This window comes from Thunnus albacares, chromosome 3 (assembly GCF_914725855.1).
Source record: "Thunnus albacares chromosome 3, fThuAlb1.1, whole genome shotgun sequence".
Classification (NCBI taxonomy): Eukaryota; Metazoa; Chordata; class Actinopteri; order Scombriformes; family Scombridae; genus Thunnus; species Thunnus albacares.
The window spans coordinates 17,993,836-18,015,439 of NC_058108.1; the positions used below are offsets into that span (position 1 = coordinate 17,993,836).

A 21,604-nucleotide genomic window follows, 5' to 3' on the forward strand; every position below is an offset into this window, starting at 1 on the left:
AGGGCTGGATCTACACTACCTCTGGCCTCTTTCATAACTATGTAGTTTCAGTCCCCATAACACGAATCTATACAAAAATATAGATTTATCCCATTACTTTCAAAGTATTCAAATATATATTCTTATACAAGAATTACATCACATTTTATCACATCTGTTATAATACTTAATATAATATGTATAATATAGTTAAGTTTTTAAGCAAAAGAAAAACAATTATATGTCTCAACAGTGATTAAAAATGTTACCACAGAAGAGGTATTGAAAAAACAGTAACATTATATTCAAATGTGTGAAATTATCTTTCAATTGAATGTACAATGTGTGTGTTTGTGAATTAAATTTTTATCAGCAAGGCTATAAAATGCTCAGACTACAGACAGTTAAAATGATGTTTGACAGGAGATTATTTTGATAGTATAAATCATAAATATAAATTAAAGCCGCAAGCAGCATTGAACGGGCCTTCGCGCCCTTGCACACTTCGGGCCGCGGCGCAATCGAAGGGCTTCTGTGACGGGCATGTAGATGTCTTCAGACCTGGGCTGTTCTCAGAGAGTGCAAGAAGGAGATAAACATCACTTCCTTTGTCCACTATTTTGCCCGCTGTTGGGGCTGCTTTACTGAAATTTCGTAGGGGGCGCTATTCAGCCAGTTTGCATCACTGATGGAACATTGTCATGTACACGTGTTCAGGCCAGGAGTCTTATCAAACATGTAAAGTTCGGTGTAGACTGGAGCATTTACAATATAGTTATAGCAACTTCTTCTGTCATGGCGAAACATCAAATCTCAACAGTGTGAGGATGAGAATTTTCTGCAGGGTGAGACATGGCTGCCTTGCTCACACCTGTGTCATAAAAATCATGCAAGTTTTGTGCCCATTCACTTGAATTTCAATTAGTAAATTGAAAACCCTTGATGAGTTTGTGTGTAAAACAAATTATTTTCCTAATTTTCATCAAGTCTATTTTTAGGAATGTAAAGACTTTTAATGGTAAATGGACTGTACTTGTATAGCGCCTTTCTAGTCTTCTAACTACTCAAAGCGCTTTTTACACTACAAATCACATTCACCCATATTCATATGCTGAATGGGTACAGGGGCTACCATGCAAGGTCCCAACCTGCCCATCAGAGGAAGCTAACCATTCACACACATTCATACACTGATGGCACAGCCATCAGGAACAATTTTGGGGTTAAGTGTCTTGCCCAAGGACACATCAGCATGTGGACTGGAAGAGCCGGGAATCGAACCGCCGATCTTTCGATTAGTGGTCGACCCGCTCTACTTCCTGAGCCACAGCCGCCCACTAACTAGTGATGCACGACATTGGATTTTTGCCGATATCCGATATGCTGATATTTCCAACTCCAACTCATTGTGGCCGATTGCCGATGCTGATATATGCACATATTTTTACCAGCTGGCTGAGGAGGCTATTATGCATGCAAGCATAGATTATACTATGATCAAGAAAGACAATATATGAAGGAAGAACTTAGGAAGACTGGAGTTCAGTAGCTCAGCATTAAAGTTCTTCCTTCATATAGGCTATAGTCTTTCTTGATCATTAGTACAATATATGATTGCATGTGTAATAGTCTCCTCAGCCAAGTGGGAAAAAATATGTGCATATATGATCATCGGCAATTGGCAAAAATGTCAGTCAAAAAGTAATCGTGTTAAATAATTGTGATCCAATATTGAACAAGATAATCGTGATTATGATTTTTGCCATAATTGAGCACCCCTAAAAACAACATAAATTGTGATTTACATACACACACACACAAAGAGTTTAAATATGTATGTGATAAATTGTAAATATGTATGTAATGAATTGTTTTCTTCAAGAAACTGTTACTTGAACATTTTTCAGTTTGCTCCTAAAGTTATATGTGTGCTCCTAATTTTTTTTCATTTAGGAGCACATGTACTCCTTGAAAAAAAAGTAAGGATTGAACACTGCTGTGAGAAGTGTAGAAACACTAAGTAACTGGAGTGTGAGGATTGAACACTGCTGTCAGATGTGTAGAAACACTAAGTAACTGGAGTGTGGCGCAGTCCAAGGGCTTCTGTCACAGGCATGTAGATGTTTTCAAACCTGGGCTGACAGGTCTTACTTTACCCATCCCCCCCCTCCCATTCTCTCTCTCTCCCTCTCAGCTGTAGAGAAGGATTTCAGAGTACTCTTCTTGTGAAATATCCTCATAAATCCCATGACTTTGGCCAAATCTTACATTAAAAATCACATTTTTTGTAGGAATTTTCGTCGCGAATCCATTGATACAGGTTTGAAAGTGGTCGGACTTATAGTTTTGACGTCAGACGCCCCAGTTTGGCACAAACTCAGGCCCTAAAAAAGTATAAATGGACATCAGTTTGTGCAACAGGTCCTGGTGTTAAAGATATCCCAGGGAGCTGGCAGCTTCTCAGCCAGAAATGAACAGCAGCTAATGGAAAAAGTTACTATAGTTTAGTGTATTTTGACTGCTTGATTCTCCTCTTAGTCCTACTTCCATTGTATTCTTCAGCAGTGTACTATAACCATGTAAACATTTGTATTGACTAAATGTATGACATTTCAACACTCAAAGGATCAGGCAGGTGTTATTCAAATGATTTCCCATTGTCAACAAATCCTATGAGGACCATCTCAATACTTGTTTGCAGGATCAATTGGTTATTGGTGCTAAGGATGTTATTTACCAGCCTTATCCTTTAAATTATTGAAATGTCTTTCTTAGTGAAAATATAAAAGCTGATCCATATTTTCTTTCCAAAACCTAGCTGTAGAATTGAAAATTGAGATATTTTCAGAAATAAGCATGGTAAAGGGTGACTAATTTGAAGAATTTCAAATATACTTGTAGTATGTATTACGACTCGGTTTATTAGAACTGGGGTCTTATTTTTCATAGTTTTGTCCATTATTCTCTCAGTTATGACAACATTATATTTACCAAGTTAATTGCTGAAATATGCCGAACAAGAAGCCAGATAGGTCAAGAAGAATAAGCAGACGATCATACAGGTTAGAAAAAAGCCAAACGTTTATTTAAACCTTGTTATTTGGAGGTATTACTGAAAGGGAGCACACCTGAAATGTCAACTATGACCCCAAAACAGGAAAGAAAGGAGTAAGTGTGTATAAACTATGATGCATGTTCAGAGCAGACAGTAGTTTCTTGTTTTCTCCTCCAAATAAACAACCGGGGCTTTGTTTAAAGCCTGTATTATTGTCTGCGTGCTTGTCTTTTTGACCTGTCAGATTTCTGTTATTGTAACTGACAGAAATGACGACCCAAGTTTTAAAAACACAATGAAACACAAAAATAAGGAGAAACCTCAGGAACAGAAGAGGAATCTGTGCTTATTTGTCAACTGTTCAGAACAGAAGTTGTATTGGTTGTTTGTGAAGGCCCTCTTGTAATTGAGGAAATTATTATTCTCTATTATTATCATTATTATTTTTCCAAAAGAAACACATCTTTGAGGGTCTAAACATGCTCGGAAACTTATGAAACTTTGCACATTTGTCAGAAGTGGTGAAAAATTTAATATTTTATGGGTCTCTGGGGTGGGTGTTTCAATTTTCAATTTCAACTTTGAAGCCACTCCTTTCAGTTTAACGTAGATGAACGAAACTTGGTAGGCACATGTATCATGGCCAGACGCACAAAAAAGCCTCTTTGAGCTATGCCTTAAGTCCAACAGGAAGCAGTTTTTGTCATTTCCAGGCCTAGCAGGTTGACCTGATCCACCTCAAATTTGGTCAAAAAAGCCTCAAGACCTTGATGATACTATACTGTGAAGATTGTTAGTTTTGGTTGAACAGTGTTGCAGTGGCAACAAAACAAATTTCGAACAAAGTGTTTTAACTCAACCCCACATCGTCAGATCTTTCCCAACTTTCACATGTTTGATAAGAGTCCTGTTCTGAAGACATGTACAGGCCAATATTTAATCATAGTAATAGCGCCACCTACTGGCAACAGGAAGTTATAGGCCCCATACTTTTACTAACTACTCCTAGCAGGTTAACCAGATCCACCTAATTTTGGTCAGCTAAGTTGTAAGATGTTGTTGATGCTGAATGGTGAAGCTTTTGAGTTTTCATCAAAAGCTGTTGCCATGGCGATGCATTATTTGCGATGAAACAGGAAGCTGTTTTTGAGGGGCTAGAGATGCTTGAAAACACACGCATCAGAAGTAGCGAAACATGATATCTGATATGGGTCTTGGGCTCGGACAGTCTTGACGTAGGTGAACGAAATTTGGCAGGCAGATGTATCATCTCCAAATGCACAAAAAAGCCTCTTGAAGCCATACCCTAAGTCCAACAGGAAGTCAGCCATTATGAATTAACTTTTGCTCTGTTTTTGCCATTTTGGAGGCATTGTTTTTTAACCATAGACTGTGTAAAAATATGGACGTAGTCACCGTGACGTCACCCATTGGTTTCTGAAGGGTGGTTTTGAAAAGTGAGCCCCTCAAGCTGTCGCCGTCTTGGCAGTGCATGACTCTGCCTAACTCCCAGCCAATCAAAAATGGGCAAAGAGGCAGGCTGAATGGCTGAAACAAGCCACCTAGCTGCTAGCGGACCTGTCACTCAAAGCAGCCATGTCCTTCATTATGCATATCTTTACAACTTCATAAAATTTAAACGGGTGAATTATAAAAAAATTCACCCCCTGTTCAGTTGTCATGAAAGGGGAAATTAGCTACAGAGACCAAAACCATTTTTTGTACCAGGCTGTAAACATGTTTATTTCTGCTGTAAAGTTGGACATTTTAACATGGGGGTCAATGGGGATTGACTCGCTTTTGGAGCCAGCCTCAAGTGGCCATTCAAGAACTGCAGTTTTTGGCACTTCCGTATTGGCTTCATTTTTCAGCCCCGGAGGTTGGCGCCTGGTTTTAACAAACTCCTCCTAGGGATTTGAACCGACCGACTTCAAATTTGGTGGGTGTCATTTTAAGACCTTTGCGATTTTTTGAAATATATTAAAATCATGAGTTTTCGTGGAACACCCTTGACAATTTGCTTGTCTCACCATGAAACAGGAAGTTGTTGTAACTCCACTAGACTTTGTCCAATCTGGCACAAATGTCATAAGCTTAATAAAAGTCCAGGCCTGAACACATCTGCATATCAGTATTGAGAATGTTGCCACCAACTGACAACAGGAAGTCAGAGGCAATTTTGGAACAAAGTTGCTTTGATTTTCATGGAATTTGGTGGGATCATTTCTCTCATCATTCTACCCAGAAATACATCCTTTGGTTGCGCAAAAACTCATGAAAATTTGCAAGTATGTTTGTACTAGTAAGTATTTCGATTTGATAGCAGAGATGGGCTTGGGCGTGACACAGCTCTATGGCGCCCCCTGTTACTTTTAGCATATTTGAGACATTACATGAAGCAAAGCGTGTGAGCTAATTAAGGCAACCCAACTTGAGTCGCCACTCCACTCACATGGCACACTCTCCTCACTGTAACATATATCCAATGCACCCTTATAGTCATGGCAGCATACTTAAGCCGTCAGTCCTCTGATCACACTTTGCTGCATGCCTGCTGCCACAACGCTCACACAAGCTATGGTGCCACTTGCTGCCGTTCATATAGCATTTCAAAAGCCCCACCTCCACCCCGATTTCCACAGGTAGGCTCTGAGTCTATCTTCTATATCAAGCCATTTTAACATTTAATAGCTAGAATGTATATGCATTGCAGATATCCGTAATTCAATTCTTCCTAGTCAAAATGAACATTTCAGATATCCACAGTGTCATTCTCCCTAGGACATATGACGTTGCTTTTGCTATTCATGTGTATTGGGCTTTCAATTTCAGATATCTGCAATACATGTCCAGTCTAGTGATTAAATGTTAAAACGGCCACTTATTATTTTTAAGGATTTTTAGATATCTTAAATTTATTTTTGACAAGTACAATCAAAGTTGTAGATATCTTGAAATACAATTTCTGTTAGTAAGAATATTATTAATTACCATAATTACCATTCTGACTAGTGAGAATAAAATTTTGACTGGAAGAAATGCTATTATGGATATCTAAAATACAATAACAGGTAGGAGTGTTCCATTAAATGTTAAAACGGCTTGCCATAATCTTTCCCTTGGGGGGAAGTTAGTATCGTCACTTCTCACTCCCTGCTATGCTGAGCTCACTGTTTCCTTGTGGGGAGCGACAAGGTCAGAACACTTTAGCAGGTCTCCTGGCTGTGGTGTCTCAGTCAGTCAGTTCAATGTGTCAGTGTCCACTGCATGTGAGCATTTTTTGCTGAACTGGTCCGGCTCACATCGTGAGGAATTTACATGAAAATTATCAACGCAATTACCTGTATTCACCTAGCACATTATTAGGATCACCTGTGCACCTGCTTATTCATGCAATGATCCAATCAGCCGATCATATGGCTGCAGTGCAATGCATAAAATCATGATGATACAGGTCAGGAGTTTCAGTTAATGTTCACATCAAATGTCAGAATGGGGAAAAAATATTCTCTTAGTGACTTTGACCATGGCATGATTGTTGGTGCCAGATGGGCTGGTTTGAGTATTTCTGAAACTGCTGATCTCCTGGGATTTTCACACACAACAGTTTTTGAATGCCACAGCCTATCTGAGTGTCCTTGCTGACCATGTGCATCCCTTTATGGCCACAAATTACCATCTTCTAATGATAATGCGTCATGTCACAAAGAAAAAGCCTCAAACTGATTTCATGAACATGACAGTGAGTTAAGTGTACTTCAGTGGCCTCCCCAGTCACCAGATCTGAATCCAATAGAACACCTTTGGTATGTGGTAGAATGGGAGATTTGTAGCATGAATGTGCAGCTGACAAATCTGCAGATGTGATGTAATCATGTCAACACTTCTCAAAAGAATGTTTCCAACAGTATTGGGTATCGGGCTGGATTTAATAGTCTTCTCAGTGTACAGACACTGTATAACTAAAGCTGCATGACTTTGTGAAAAAGCACATCAACAGCCTGTTGCAGGACATTTTGACCTTCATCTTCACCACTGATATTTGGACTAGCAATGTCAGCCCAATGTCTCTCATCAGTTTAACTGCACAGTGGATTGATGAGGATTTTACTCCCCAGAGGGTCGTTCTACAAGCAAAGCAGTTTTGGGGTTCACACACTAGCCAAGCCATTGCATTTGATGATATCCTTCAGATGTGGGGCATTCCAAAAAGTTATGCTCACGTTATGCTGTGGGACAATGCCAAAAACATGATCAAGGCCATGAGTTATGTGCTGTACTCCCAAGCCTGTTGTGTGTCGCTCATATCCTCCAGCTGGCTATTAATGAGGGTCTTTTGGCTCAGAGTGTAGCTAATGCGGTGGCAGTAAAAACTTGCAGCCAAAAGAGGGAAAGGAGCCCGATGGGGCTCAGGGACACTTTCGGTCAGCATCACCCGTCACTCAGGAGAGTTTTCGGTTATCTGGATGGGACATCAGAGATCGATGGGACGACAGGACAGACAGGCTGCAGGAGGAAAATAGGAGACTACAAGTGGAGCAGGAGGCCCTCCTCAAATCCATGCAGCAACTGAGACTACATAATGAGGAATTGCACAGGCAGTCGAGGCATAGTGATTGCAGAATGGAGCAGCTCCACTGTTATACAACTACAGAGACAGAGCAGCCGTGAGAACAGCTGAGACATCTGGGTAGCATTATCCAGCAGCTAGAAGGTTATCACAAACTGTTGCCCAGCCGCATGCACTTGAAGTTGTATTGGCCAAGGCGGGTCTGATATACCCATTAAACCCTACATGACAGACAGGAGTCTAGCCCTAGACACCCCTGCTAATCCAGAACCTGCTGCAGCGGACAGAGGGGTAAAAAGGACACTCTGGATTTTGGTCACTCTGTTCAGCATCAGGTGCCACTGCTGCATCATATGGACCCCCCACCCCACTCAGAGCACCATCACTTACCAGATCAGCATAGCGCTGAATTTTCCATTCTCCATCAGGAAGACAGCATGCATCCTCTTCAGGTTATCGTCACTCTTCAGGGAGACCCTATGACAGCTCCCCTGTGTCAATATACAGATCTGACAGAGCCTCGCATCAGGTATTTGCCTCCCATTATCACTGTCCACTGCGGCATGACTATTTTCCTACAGTAATTCCAGACACCCCTACGCTAATACAACGGCTGCCCTTAACCAGCAATACGGGCAGCCCCACCAGTTGGCCCTACAGTGGATTGCAGAACTGATGGATGGCTCACATGTCATGTCTGGTGACACCAAGGCATTCAGAATGTTTGCTCTGAAGGTGCGGTCGCTGGTCAGTGTGGCCAAAGATGGGTAGGAGAGGGAAAGTTTCACAACTATGCCACCTGGGGAATTGCACCCCAGGAAATGCACTGATGAGTACCCTTAGTAATAAGAGGTCACACAGATTCACCACACAGAGGATGGGAGACAGACTTCCAAATACAAAAATTTATTGGTTAAGATTTACTGTCATTAAAAGAACAGAAAGATGTCACTGGTAAACAGCCTGAGTGCCAAAACAACAAAGTCATTTGCAGTATGAAAATAAATAGTAGGAACAAGGCTAAGGCTTAGTTAGTGGGCAGACTAAATAAAAAAAATGGGGGGGGGGGGGCACAACTCAAACAAAAAAAACCCCACTACAAACCTGCCGCACACCTTGCCAGCTCCTGTCCTAAAAGAAAAGAAACAAAATTATAATACCGCTCATAGGGGGACATTCAGGCAGATACAGTAAATTACACAGTTAAAACAAGAGGGCTATACTAAAACACACACACAGCACTCACACCCACATACACACAAACAAAAAAAAGAACCAGCAAAATAACTAATTCAATAACTAACACTAACTAAACATATACAAACAAACAAACAAAAAAACACACACACAAAGTAGCAGATAATAACAAAACAGAATTAACCCAAACTCTGCTGTGGGCAGAGACCAGGAGTGGTAGCAGCAACCCCAACAGCTAATATTAAACTAAATAAATTAAATAAAAAAATTAACCCACAACAAATAAATCAATAAACAAAAAGAAAAGAACTGAATCAAAACAGTAGTTGTGATGGGATGGAGAACAAAAGCTGCAGAAGCACACTATGCACTTTAAGCAGCGTGTGTGAATACTGGCAGCAGCAGCAGCAGCAAAGAAGAGGGAGAGAGACATAGCGGCTGCACCGGGACTGGAGGCCATGGAAAGTCGTCCTTCACGATGCCCAGCTGGCGGCACAGATCACCTGGCTGCACGATGCAGCCCCACACAGAGCGCAGGGGGAGAGGAGGCACAAACTGTGGCCTTAACAGCTACAGCAGACAGAAAGCAGGATCGTTTTAATATACAGCATATAATAGTTATAAATCAATCAATTTTTATTTATATAGCGCCATATCACAACAGAAGTCATCTCAAGGCACTTTTCACATAGAGCAGGGGTCCGTTTCACAAAGCAGGTTCAACAAACTGAGTCTAATCCTGAACTCTGAGTTGATCTACTCTGAGATAAGAAACTCTGAGTTTCCGGTTCCAGAACAGCTGATTTGAGTCAGTTTATTCAACTCGGAGTAGTTTCACCTGGAGTTAAGCGCGTGCACCACAACTATAAAAAGCCAGCATCAATGGAGCCCCGATTCAACGAGTCACCATGGCAACGGAGAAGAGGGGGGCTGCGTATTTCGCCCCACCAGAATTAGAAATCTTAATGCGATAATACGGCGAGTTTGAACATGTTTTCAAAAAGAAGTGCAACACCGCTGCAGCTGCAAAAGAGAAGGAGACGGCGTGGGAGAACATCGCTGCTCGGGTCAATGCGTAAGTTTAAATGTAGTCCTTTGCAATCACAATAATATTACAGAGGAAAACTGCTTGATTGGTCGCCTATTAATTTATTTTATTTAGGTCCAATCCCGCGAGGGAGAAGCGCACTTGGCAGCAGTTTAGGATAAAATATAAAAACATTGTTCAAACAGGTGAGACCTCGGCATAATCTCATGGGGGTACCTCACTTTGATCATTTTTTTACATTGTAAAGTAAATATTAAGTGGCTGTTTGACTGTGCAGTTGTTTTATCCCCAACATAATGCTGGTTTCACACACATAAATGTCTTCTCATCTACATCATGTTCTGTTAAATAATTAATCCTATTTAAATTAACACAGACTTCTACTCAGCCAACAGAAAGACGGCAGATGTCCGTAAAACGGGTGGTGGTCCAGCACCGCCACCTCTAACGGAGGCAGGGGAGCTGGCCCTAAGCCAGAATTTAGGAAGGCCAGTGGCTGGCCCCGACACTGTACAAAAAACTTCCGTTTGCAAAGAAACGCAGCGCAACATACATCTGCTGGGATGTGAGAGCATGATTACGATTAGTAATGTTGCAAATGTAAGGACGGATTAGGTTTTGTATGTAGATGATGGACTGTGACGTGAAACGGTACCGCTCAAAAAGATAATTGTCTGGAAATGCTAGAACATCTATGCGTGGTCTGATAACCATCTCTCAACGAATATTTAATTCTCTGCGCAGTAATGCTGCACCTTCATCCACGGGATCGTTATCAAAAGGACATGCCATGTTAGTGAAAAAGTCGCCACCTACTGTGCCTAATGGACTTCTAATATACTGACTCTGATTTTTTTTAATGATTTTTCTAAATGACAGACGGCAGAACTAGGCTACGCCAAAACTCGCCTGCTGACTGAACGAATAAGGAAATCAAATGGAGTGTGTGGCTCTGAAAGAGGGCGGAGACTGAGAGAAACTCGAGGTTCATTGAGAAAAACCTGGTCCCGACCAGGTTAGGTTCATAGAGTCTGTTACTACGGTAACTGACCAAGAGCTTAAGTTACCCCTCTCTGTGAAACAGGCTAGAGTTATCCCTCTTTCTCTGGTTTGAGTTACCTCCCTTTTTGAAACGGAAAACTCAGAGTTTCCCTCACTTCAGGGTTAACAGACCCTGAGTTTTCACTAAACCTGCTTTGTGAAACGGAACCCTGGTCAAGACCGTACTCTTTAATTTACAGAGACCCAACAATTCCCCCATGAGCAAGCACTTGGCGACAGCGGTAAGGAAAAACTCCCCTTTAACGGGTAGAAACCTCAAGCAGACCCCGGCTCTTGGTGGGCGGCCATCTGCTTTGACCAGTTGGGTTGAGAGAGAGAAAGAGAGAGGGAGAGGGGGAGGGGGGACAGGAGAGCAACAATCACAACAACAACAACAACAACAACAACAAGCACAAGCAGCAATAGCCAGGGAAGGATGCCATCAGGACTGAAGAACCGCGAAGGTTCGGCCCGGGACTCAGGTTTTCCTGTGAGATGAGAAAGCACAAAAAACTCTGGAGAAGAAGCAAAGTTAGTGACATGCATTGATGTTACATGAATGCATACAGATGGAGAGGAGGAGGAGGAGAGAGGAGCTCAGTGCATCATGGGAAGTCCCCCAGCAGTCTAGGCCTATAGCAGCATAACTAAGGGCTGATCCAAGGCGAGCCTGGTCGGCCCTAACTATAAGCTTTATCAAAAAGGAAAGTTTTAAGCCTACTCTTAAACATAGAGAGGGTGTCTGCACCCCGGACTGAATCAGGTAGATGGTTCCATAGAAAAGGAGCCTGATAGCTGAAGGCTCTGCCTCCCATTCTACTTTTAAAGACTGTAGGGACCACCAGTAAGCCTGCATACTGGGAGCGCAGTGTTCTAGTGGGATAATACGGTATTATGAGCTCTTCAAGATATGATGGTGCCTGACCATTAAGGGCTTTGTAAGTTAGGAGAAGGATTTTAAATTCTATTCTAGATTTTACAGGAAGCCAATGTAGTGAAGCTAAAATGGGAGAAATGTGGTCTCTTTTTCTAGTTTTAGTCAATACACGTGCAGCTGCATTCTGGACCAGCTGGAGAGTCTTTAGAGACTTGTTAGGGCAGCCTGATAATAAGGAATGGTGATAATCCAGCCTAGAAGTAACAAATGCGTGAACTAGTTTTTCTGCATCTTTTAGGGACAGGATGTGCCTGATTTTTGTGATATTACGTAAGTGAAAAAAGGCAGTCCTTGAAATTCGATTTATGTGGGAGTTAAAGGACATATCCTGATCAAAGATAACTCCCAGATTCCTTACGGTGGTGCTGGAGGCCAGGGTAATGCCATCCAGTGTAGCTATATCATTAGATAATGTGTTTCTAAGGTGTTTAGGGCCAAGCACAATAACTTCAGTTTTATCTGAATTTAGTAGTAGAAAATTGCAGGTCATCCAGGTCTTTATGTCGTTAAGGCATATTTGGAGTTTGTTTAACTGATTGGGTTCATCTGGCTTCACTGATAAATATAATTGGGTGTCATCTGTGTAACAATGAAAATTTATGGAGTGTTTCCTAATAATATTACCTAAAGGAAGCATATATAAGGTGAATAGAATTGGTCCAAGTACAGAACCTTGTGGAACTCCGTGTCTAACTTTTGCCTTCACGGAGGATTCATCATTAACATGTACAAACTGAAATCGGTCTGATAAATAGGACTTAAACCAGCTTAATGCAGTTCCTTTAATGCCAATTAAATGTTCCAGTCTCTGCAAAAGGATTTGATGGTCAATTGTGTCGAATGCAGCACTAAGATCTAACAGGACAAGTATAGAGACAAATCCTTTGTCCGATGCAGTTAGGAGGTCATTTGTGACTTTCACCAGTGCTGTCTCTGTGCTATGATGCGCTCTAAATCCTGACTGAAAATCCTCAAATAAACTATTGTTATGTAGAAAGTCACATAACTGATTAGAGAGTGCTTTCTCAAGGATCTTAGATAGAAATGGAAGGTTAGATATAGGTCTATAATTGGCTAAAACACCTGAATCAAGAGTAGGCTTCTTAAGAAGAGGTTTAATTACAGCTACTTTAAAGGACTGTGGTACATAGCCTGTTACTAAAGACAAATTGATCATATCTAGTAAAGAAGTGCTCACTAAGGGTAAGGCTTCCTTCAGCAGTCTAGTTGGGATGGGATCTAAGAGACAGGTTGATGGTTTAGCTGAACAAATCATTGAAGTTAGTTCAGACAAGTCTACCGGAGAAAAACAGTCCAAATATATGTCAGGATTTACTGCTGTTACTAAGGTGCCTGTGTTTGGGGAGAGAACGGTGCCTGTTGAGGGCAGGAGGTGGTTAATTTTGTCTCTAATGCTGTCAATAAAATAATAATAAATAATAATAATATATGCTGTCAGTCTTACCCAAGCGAAGAGAGCTTAACACCCGGTCCAACATACAATCACCACTTCACGATGTAGGTGGAGAGCAGATGCCACGCTCCCTGAAATCCTCACCGCTGCACACCAAACCAGCTCGGCCAACACTGCTGTAAAATGGTCACACAACGGCTGCTGTCACACAATAATGTCCCATAAAACATGTATAGCAGCGCCAATACTTACTTACAAGTTGTTTTGCGCCGTCAACTGGAGCACGCCAGACAGAGTCCTCACCCAATCAATGCCAGGCACATCTGAGCGCGCGAGTGAAAGCAGGACTAATAAGCCAGGTGGCACCGCAGCACAATCAGCCGCAGGTGAGACTAATTGGGAGATTGCAGTGGAGGTGGAGCAGCACTCAACCTGCCACATCAGCATGTTGGCCCAGTTGGGGATGAAAGGAGAGGTGGAGCTAGAATGCGGGTTCCATGTCTCGAGGCTACTTGGGAAGTTGCCACACGATATGAGATCCAGTTTCTGACGATACATTCATCCTCAACACATCCCCATTCCAACCCTCCACGACTTCTCGGACTGGCTCGAGTACGAGTTGCAGGTGCAGGTTGATACTTCCAGGTTAAGTGCGAGGAGAGACATGACTCATAAGAGAGAGGAGAGGACAAAGCCTTCCATCAAGACAACCACTATTCTGCTGAACATGGAAACGCCAGCAACTGGACCCACCACCACACCAGTAGCCACCGGCAAGGGAAGGAAATATTGTCCTTACTGTGACAGCCCTAAACACTCCCTGAATAATTCTTCCAACTTTGGTCAGCTACACACAGCACAGAGACAAAGATGGATAAAGGACAACAATCGGTGTGGGAGAACTCACCGTGCTGCAGACTGTGACTTGAAGATGTTTTGTAAGACTTGCAACAAATGCCACCTCCTTGTCCTTCATGAGGTCAATGATAGGCCTATCAGCAAGGGAGAAATAAACCTAACACCTACCTCACACAAGCTGATACCCACACCTCACGGCTGGGGGAGGAAGTGCTGTGCATCAACAAACCCCCAGGGGGACTTAACGTTTTGCTGAAAGTTAGTAAGGTTCTTCTGCGGCATGGAAATTGGACTCTAGAATCCTACGCCATTCTGGATGATGGTTCAGAATGGATGATTCTTTTACATGCAGCTGCACAACAGTTAGGTCTTGAGGGCCAGCCAGAGAACCTCCCTCTGAGGACAGGACTTCCACGTTCTTCATGGAGAGGCTGTTTCCTCCCCTACCTTCCAGATCCAGCAAGCTTTCACTGCCAAAACACTCGATTTGGCTGAACATACACATCCAGTGAATGCCCTTAAAGGGAAGTATCAACATCTCAGAGGTCTGCCACTACAGACCATCGATCATGCCAAACCACTGCCACTGATAGGATCAGACCAGCCTCATCTAATCACTCCAGTGAAGCCCATCCGCCTTGGACCTCCTGGGGGGGGCCAGCAGCTGTTAAAACATGTCTGGGCTGGACACTCTAAGGCCCAGCTCAAGCCATAACCCACCATTTGACTGAGCAACAGTGCTACTTCACCTCTTCCCAGTCACCAACTGCCGACCTGTTCAAAGAGGTTGAAAAACTGTGGCAGATGGACGTGCTACCATGGCATTGTGCCAAAGCTAGCACCATGTCGCGCCAAGACCAGGAGGCAATTAAACTCCTCGAGGAGATTGACGAAGTCTCCTGAGCAACCCCTCACCTGGACAGCAGAGACCCAGAGACTAGTTAGGGAAGGCTATGTTGTCAAACTTGACCCTGGAGTTGAAGAAACCACAACTAGCTGATATATTCCGCACCACGTGGTGCAGCACAACGGCAAAAATTGAGTCGTGTTTAATTGCTCCTTCCAATTCTGGGGCCAGTGCCTCAATGAACTTCTCCTTCCTGAATCCACGCTGGGGCCATCCCTTCTGGTGGTGCTGCTAAGATTCCAAGAACATTCTATTGCTGTGAGCAGCAATATCCATGGAATGTTCCACCAGGTGAGGCTTTTAATGGAGGACTGTCCTCTGCTCCGATTCCTCTGGTGAGAAATTAAATGGGAGGAGCCCCCCAGTGTCTATGAGTGGAGGGTCCTCCCCTTTGGCACCACGTGTAGCCCGTGCTGTGCCATTTTTGCTCTTCAAAAACATGTGATGGACCATAGTCAACTTGGGGAAGATGTCCAAGAAACTGTGCTGCAGTCATTTTACATGGACAACTGTCTCCAGAGCCTACTATCAGAGGACCATGCCAAAGCTTTAGTGGACAAATTGTACAAGCTCCTAACAGAGGGAGGCTTTGAGCTTCAACAGTGGACTAGCAACCAGCCATCTGTTATCAGTCACCTCCCCTCAGAGGCCAGGTCCAACAGCGCTGAGCTTTGGATAGCACAGGGCAACCCAGATGCTGAAGAGTCAGCACTTGGCCTCCACTGGCACTGCCCATCAGACAGGCTACGCTACAAGCTGCACCCTGTCATCCATTCCCAAGTGACTCTGCGCACAATCTATGAAGTTCTAATGAGTAAATATGATCCCCTTGGCTTTATTGTCCCAAACACCACTAGGGCTAAAGTCATAGTGCACATCCAGTCCTGCCAACGTGATATCCACATATTTTGTGACGCCTCAGAGCGCACTTATGGGTCGGTGGCCTATCTAAGGACCAAAGACATAAGTGGGAAAGTGGAAGTTGCTTTCCTCAATGCATGTTCCCAAGTAGCCCCAAAGAAGTAGCAGACCATCCCCCGTCTAGAGCTATGTGCGGCACTGACTAGAGCCCAGCTGGCTAAGGTCCTCGCCACTGAATTGACAATTCCTATCCACCAGGTTGTACTATGGACCAACTCCACCACAGTGCTTACATGGCTTCAATCCGACACATGCCACATTTCTCCCATTTTAGCTTCACTACATTGGCTTCTTGTAAAATCTAGAATAGAATTTAAAATCCTTCTCCTAACTTACAAAGCCCTTAATGGTCAGGCACCATCATATCTTGAAGAGCTCATAATACCGTATTATCCCACTAGAACACTGCGCTCCCAGTATGCAGGCTTACTGGTGGTCCCTACAGTCTTTAAAAGTAGAATGGGAGGCAGAGCCTTCAGCTATCAGGCTCCTCTTCTATGGAACCATCTACCGGATTCAGTCCGGGGTGCAGACACCCTCTCTATGTTTAAGAGTAGGCTTAAAACTTTCCTTTTTGATAAAGCTTATAGTTAGGGCCGACCAGGCTCGCCTTGGATCAGCCCTTAGTTATGCTGCTATAGGCCTAGACTGCTGGGGGACTTCCCATGATGCACTGAGCTCCTCTCTCCTCCTCCTCCTCTCCATCTGTATGCATTCATGTAACATCAATGCATGTCACTAACTTTGCTTCTTCTCCAGAGTTTTTTGTGCTTTCTCATCTCACAGGAAAACCTGAGTCCCGGGCCGAACCTTCGCGGTCCTTCACAGTCCTGATGGCATCCTTCCCTGGCTATTGCTGCTTGTGCTTGTTGTCGTTGTTGTTGTTGTGATTGTTGCTCTCCTGTCCCCCCTCCCCCTTTCCCTCTCTCTTTCTCTCTCTCAACCCAACCGGTCAAAGCAGATGGCCGCCCACCAAGAGCCGTGGTCTGCTTGAGGTTTCTACCCATTAAAGGGGAGTTTTTCCTTACCGCTGTCGCCAAGTGCTTGCTCATGGGGGAATTGTTGGGTCTCTGTATATTAAAGAGTACGGTCTTGACCTGCTCTATGTGAAAAGTGCCTTGAGATGACTTCTGTTGTGATATGGCGCTATATAAATAAAAATTGATTGATTGATTGATTGATTGACATGCCGATATAAAGAAATCCAAGACCTGACAGACTGTGATGCCTGGCACTATGTGGATTCAGATAACAACTCAGCCGATGACATAAGTTGGGGTAAGTGTCTGTCTGAGCTGGGGATGCAGAGCCGTTGATGTCGAGGTTCCGCCTTCCTTTACGGGGCTCCGGACCAGTGGCCTGCGAAGCCAGATCCCACACCAGATAGTGGTGAAGAGCTGCTAAAGCCATTTACCTGTCTGCATATTGTCTCAACAGTAAGCCTGTCCCTACCTGATGCAAATCAGTTCCAGACATTGCAGGAACTCCTGACCACCACAGCACAGGTGCTTCATGGGGCGGCTAATACCCCTGTCTCTGCTGATGACTATCAGAATGCAGAAACCATGCTCCTACAGAAGGTGCAACAGGATTGTTTTCCATCAGACCAGACCCACTTGAAGGAAGGCAAGCCACTATCTAAGTCCAGTCGTCTGATAACTCTAGTCCCCGAATGGGACAATACCACCAACCTCATCCGAGTAGGAGGCTGGCTTTGTCAAAGCCCTCACTTTAACAAGTCAACCATACACCCTGTTGTGCTTGACCCGAAGCACAAAGTCACCAAGCTAATTATCAAGGATCTGGATGAAAAGTTATGCCACCCTGGCGCAGAGAGAGTGTTTGCCGAAGCTAGGCAGAGATATTGGATACTGCAAGGGAGAGAGGCCATTAAGCGCCTCCAGTGGGGGGGGGGGGGGGGGGGGGGGGGGTCTGGAGTGCCGAAAATGGCGAGGCCAACCAGAAATACCAAAGATGGCTGACCTGCCCCCAGCGAGACTCCGACTGCATCAGCCGGCCTTTTACTCAACAGGTATGGACTGCTTTGGCCCCTATGTCATTAAAGTGGGTCGAAGAAACGAAAAGAAGTGGGGCATCATATTTAAATGTCTGACTATTAGGGCAGTTCATCTGGACCTCATGCCAGCTATAAATACAGACTCCTTTCTCATGGCCTTTCGCAGATTTGTAGCTCACCGGGGCAGGCCAGTTGAGCTTCTATCAGACCAAGGAACTAACTTTAAAGGTGGGGAGCAAGAGCTGAAAGAGGCCTATTAATGCACTGCAACCTGACCTGCAGGCCATGTTGGCTGCCCAACAAGTGGAATTCAAATTTAACCCCCATTCAACCCCCCTAGCGCTCCACACTTCGGGGGCTGCTGGGAGAGAGAAATCCGCTCCTTGAAACAGGCACTACGGACAACCTTGGGATCTCAAACTGTAACAGAGGAGGTCCTGCAGACTGTCCTCATTGAAATTGAGGGCATTCTGAACTCAAAGTCCTGAGGTTATACATCATCTGATGTTGTAGACCAAGATCCAGTGACTCCCAACACTCTGCTGATGGGGCAGCCTGATACAGCCTTTTCTTAAGGGGTCTACCCCGAGTCAGAGTTGCTCAGCCAGCGGAGATGGATGGCCAGATACTGGCTGACCATCAAAATTGACCCGAGGACAACGGGAAGGTTAAGTACTCATATTGGTACACAATATCGGCAAGTACCCAAATGTAAGTACTTGTACTTGTGCTTGGTCTGAAAAAAAGTGGTATCGGTACATCCCTAGTATGGTGTTCCTAATAAAGTCCTTGGTGAGTGTATAGTCACCTTCTCTCTTCTTTCCAACCTAGATGATAAATGGAGTCCACAACATCATTTATCTCGGTGGCGAGATCCAGAGCCAACTTGGCAAGGATTTGGATAAGCCTCTCTCTGATGTTTTGGCCTCTATATTCTTTGAGGCTGGAAAGACAAAGGTTCTAACATCTTTTATATTCGTCTGCTTCCAACACTCTCTCTTTGAGAGCTTTGTGATCTTTGAAAAGTTGAGCCTTCTGATTTTCTAGGACTTCGATTTTGGCTCTGCATTCCTTTATCTCTTTGGAGTTTAGGTCCACACTGTGCAATGGCAGCTAGCATTGCTGGATTTTGCTTCTGCTGCGAGCCAAAATCCTCATTCATAGATTTAATGTTGTTGACCACAGTGAGGATTTCAACATTTATGTGTGGTTTGTCATTTTTGTCTGTCTTCCCCTTTTTTGGTTTAAAGTGGGCATTTGTTGATGACTGAGATAAAGGGCATCTAACTACCATATGGACAGGTTGAGAAACCTCAACTGGTGTGCAGGGGGTGTAGTCCTTCCAAAGGGCTTTAAGAGTTATTAACAGTAAGTATACCTAGCTTTAACCTAGCTTTAGCTTTAACTAGCTAATAAACCCTTATGAAAATAGACAGATCTTAATGTTATTTCACCAGTGTATTGCCAAAAAATGTTTGAAATGATTTAGGAAATATTATTAGCAACCATACAACAGTGTGTTTTATAGATCTAAAATAGTTTTAGAAACAGCTTCACAGTAATAACACAATAACTAACTTTAAAAAGACTTTGCAGTATTTCTTAAGTATAACATTAGTGTGTGTCCTTTCGGCAATGGTGAAATAGGAATGTCCAGAGATGTGTGACGTAACATGATGTTTAGTATAGGCCAATAATATTACATTGATGTAGACATGGACATGCACTCTGGTATACATATGTGGAGATGGGCCTCAAAGTAGTGTATGTACATTCCAAATTTACATCAAGTACATTATATATTACATATATCAAGTACATTATTTCAACATTATATCTCTTTATTTGAGGATGGGAAAATGGGAAACAAGAAATATGGTCTTTATGCCAATTTCTAATAAAACATTCTTTTACTCATTGCTTATCAGATAAATGTCTCTAATTCTTGTTGTAAAAGTGCATGGTTGTTTGATATTGATCCTGTTCAGCTGTAAAATGGTTGGAGTGACACAGCTTCTGAATGTTACCAAATTGTATTTATTACCATAATAAAGGTTGAGAAAATACATTGTCCCTATTAACATGTATAGAGATCAATAGAATTATACCCACAGCCAATTAACTTATACACCAAGTAAATAAGCTCTTAAAGGTCATATTAACTCATCACTATATTTTGCTGAGATTAATGGGTGTCAGTACAAAATGACATCTAATGATATTTAGAGATTGAGAGAGAGTATGATTATATATTCATTTTAAGAATGACTAACAGTATCGTAGTAATTTCTTGGTGAAACACTTACTTATCAATTAACATTCTCCCCAGTATACCCGTTACAATGAACGAGACTATAAATACACAATTGCTATACAGCACATATTGGAAGGATCAATATTAATATTGGTAGGCCTATCTGAAAGACAGAAAGATTACAATAAAATGATACAACTATCACAGAGGATGGAGTAGCCTATGTTAATGTTTCACTCTAATCTGTTTCTATCATAATTAATAGTTTAATAATACAGATATTTAATATTTCAAACATCTGTCATTGATACAATACACACAACTCGTTTAAAAGACTGCACAAATCATTAAAAGTCGTTTCTGATCAGCAAAAGAACCATTGAAGGATTTGCATGATCTGTTATTTCCACCCATTACATACGCGCAGACGCAAATATTGGCTAGTAGCTGCGTCAAGCTCCCAGCGGTTGGCTACATCCGGTTTTGGTTTCAAAATAAATCTGTATACAGGTTCAAAATATTTCAATTCATCTTCGATCCAAAAAACTGATCGTCCCTTCCTTGGTAATCAATGCATTATTAATGGCTGTTTTCACTGTGTCTGTGAAAGGTTTTACTTCATGACAAAAAACAAGATTCTGCTTTAAACGCAAATTCAGCAACCATTAAAATGATTAAAATGCAAATGGTATGTTATATATTAACATTTCACTACAGAATGCCAAGATATTAAAGTAGCAGCAAATGTAATAAATGGTTAAAGGAAAAAGCGAACCAGATGAACACAACTTTAACTGAAAGCTCATTCCAATGCACGGCACGCATTTTGAAATTTAAACCGGAAAAGTAGGCTTCGATGCTCAGGAATTTTCAGCCTCACATGTGACTGAATGAAAATGACGATAAATGATGTAAAATATAAATGTGTTTAACTTTAACTTTAATTTTATTATGGATAACATTAAAGTCAGGAAGACTCTGTCTGTAAGCAAGAAACAGTTTAATGGATGAAATAATAGATCATGAAAAGAAAAATCTTTCTAATACATGAAGAAAGTTGTTAATGGTTCTTTTGTTGATCATGTCGACAATTAATAGATTTTAACCATATGATGAATCAGAAAACAAGATAAAGCATAATACTTGGGAGTGATACATTTAAATTGAATCTATAATCTGTCTCCACTTCGGTATGAAACTGCAATGATGTATCAGATCAGCCAGATAAGGTGTGGCGTACAATCAATAACTGATATCCAATAAGGGGGCGTGTCGGCTGGTAAAAGACTTCCGTGAAGGCTTCTCTCATGTTTCCTCGCTCCTCGCTCCTCAGAGATCCCTCCTCGCTCCTCGCTCCTCCGAGCAAAATAAGAGACTTGAGACGCTCGTCAAAATGGCGCATCAGG

General features: G+C 42.6%; 1 long non-coding RNA gene across 1 annotated transcript; it reads right to left on the minus strand.

Moving 5' to 3' along the window:
- Window positions 1-8,494: 8,494 nt before the first annotated feature.
- LOC122978846 lies at window positions 8,495-14,473 on the minus strand. The gene is made up of 2 exons (XR_006402754.1): window positions 13,293-14,473; window positions 8,495-9,371 (listed from the first exon to the last, which is right to left on the minus strand). It is a non-coding gene; the product is annotated as an uncharacterized LOC122978846 (long non-coding RNA).
- Window positions 14,474-21,604: the final 7,131 nt, after the last annotated feature.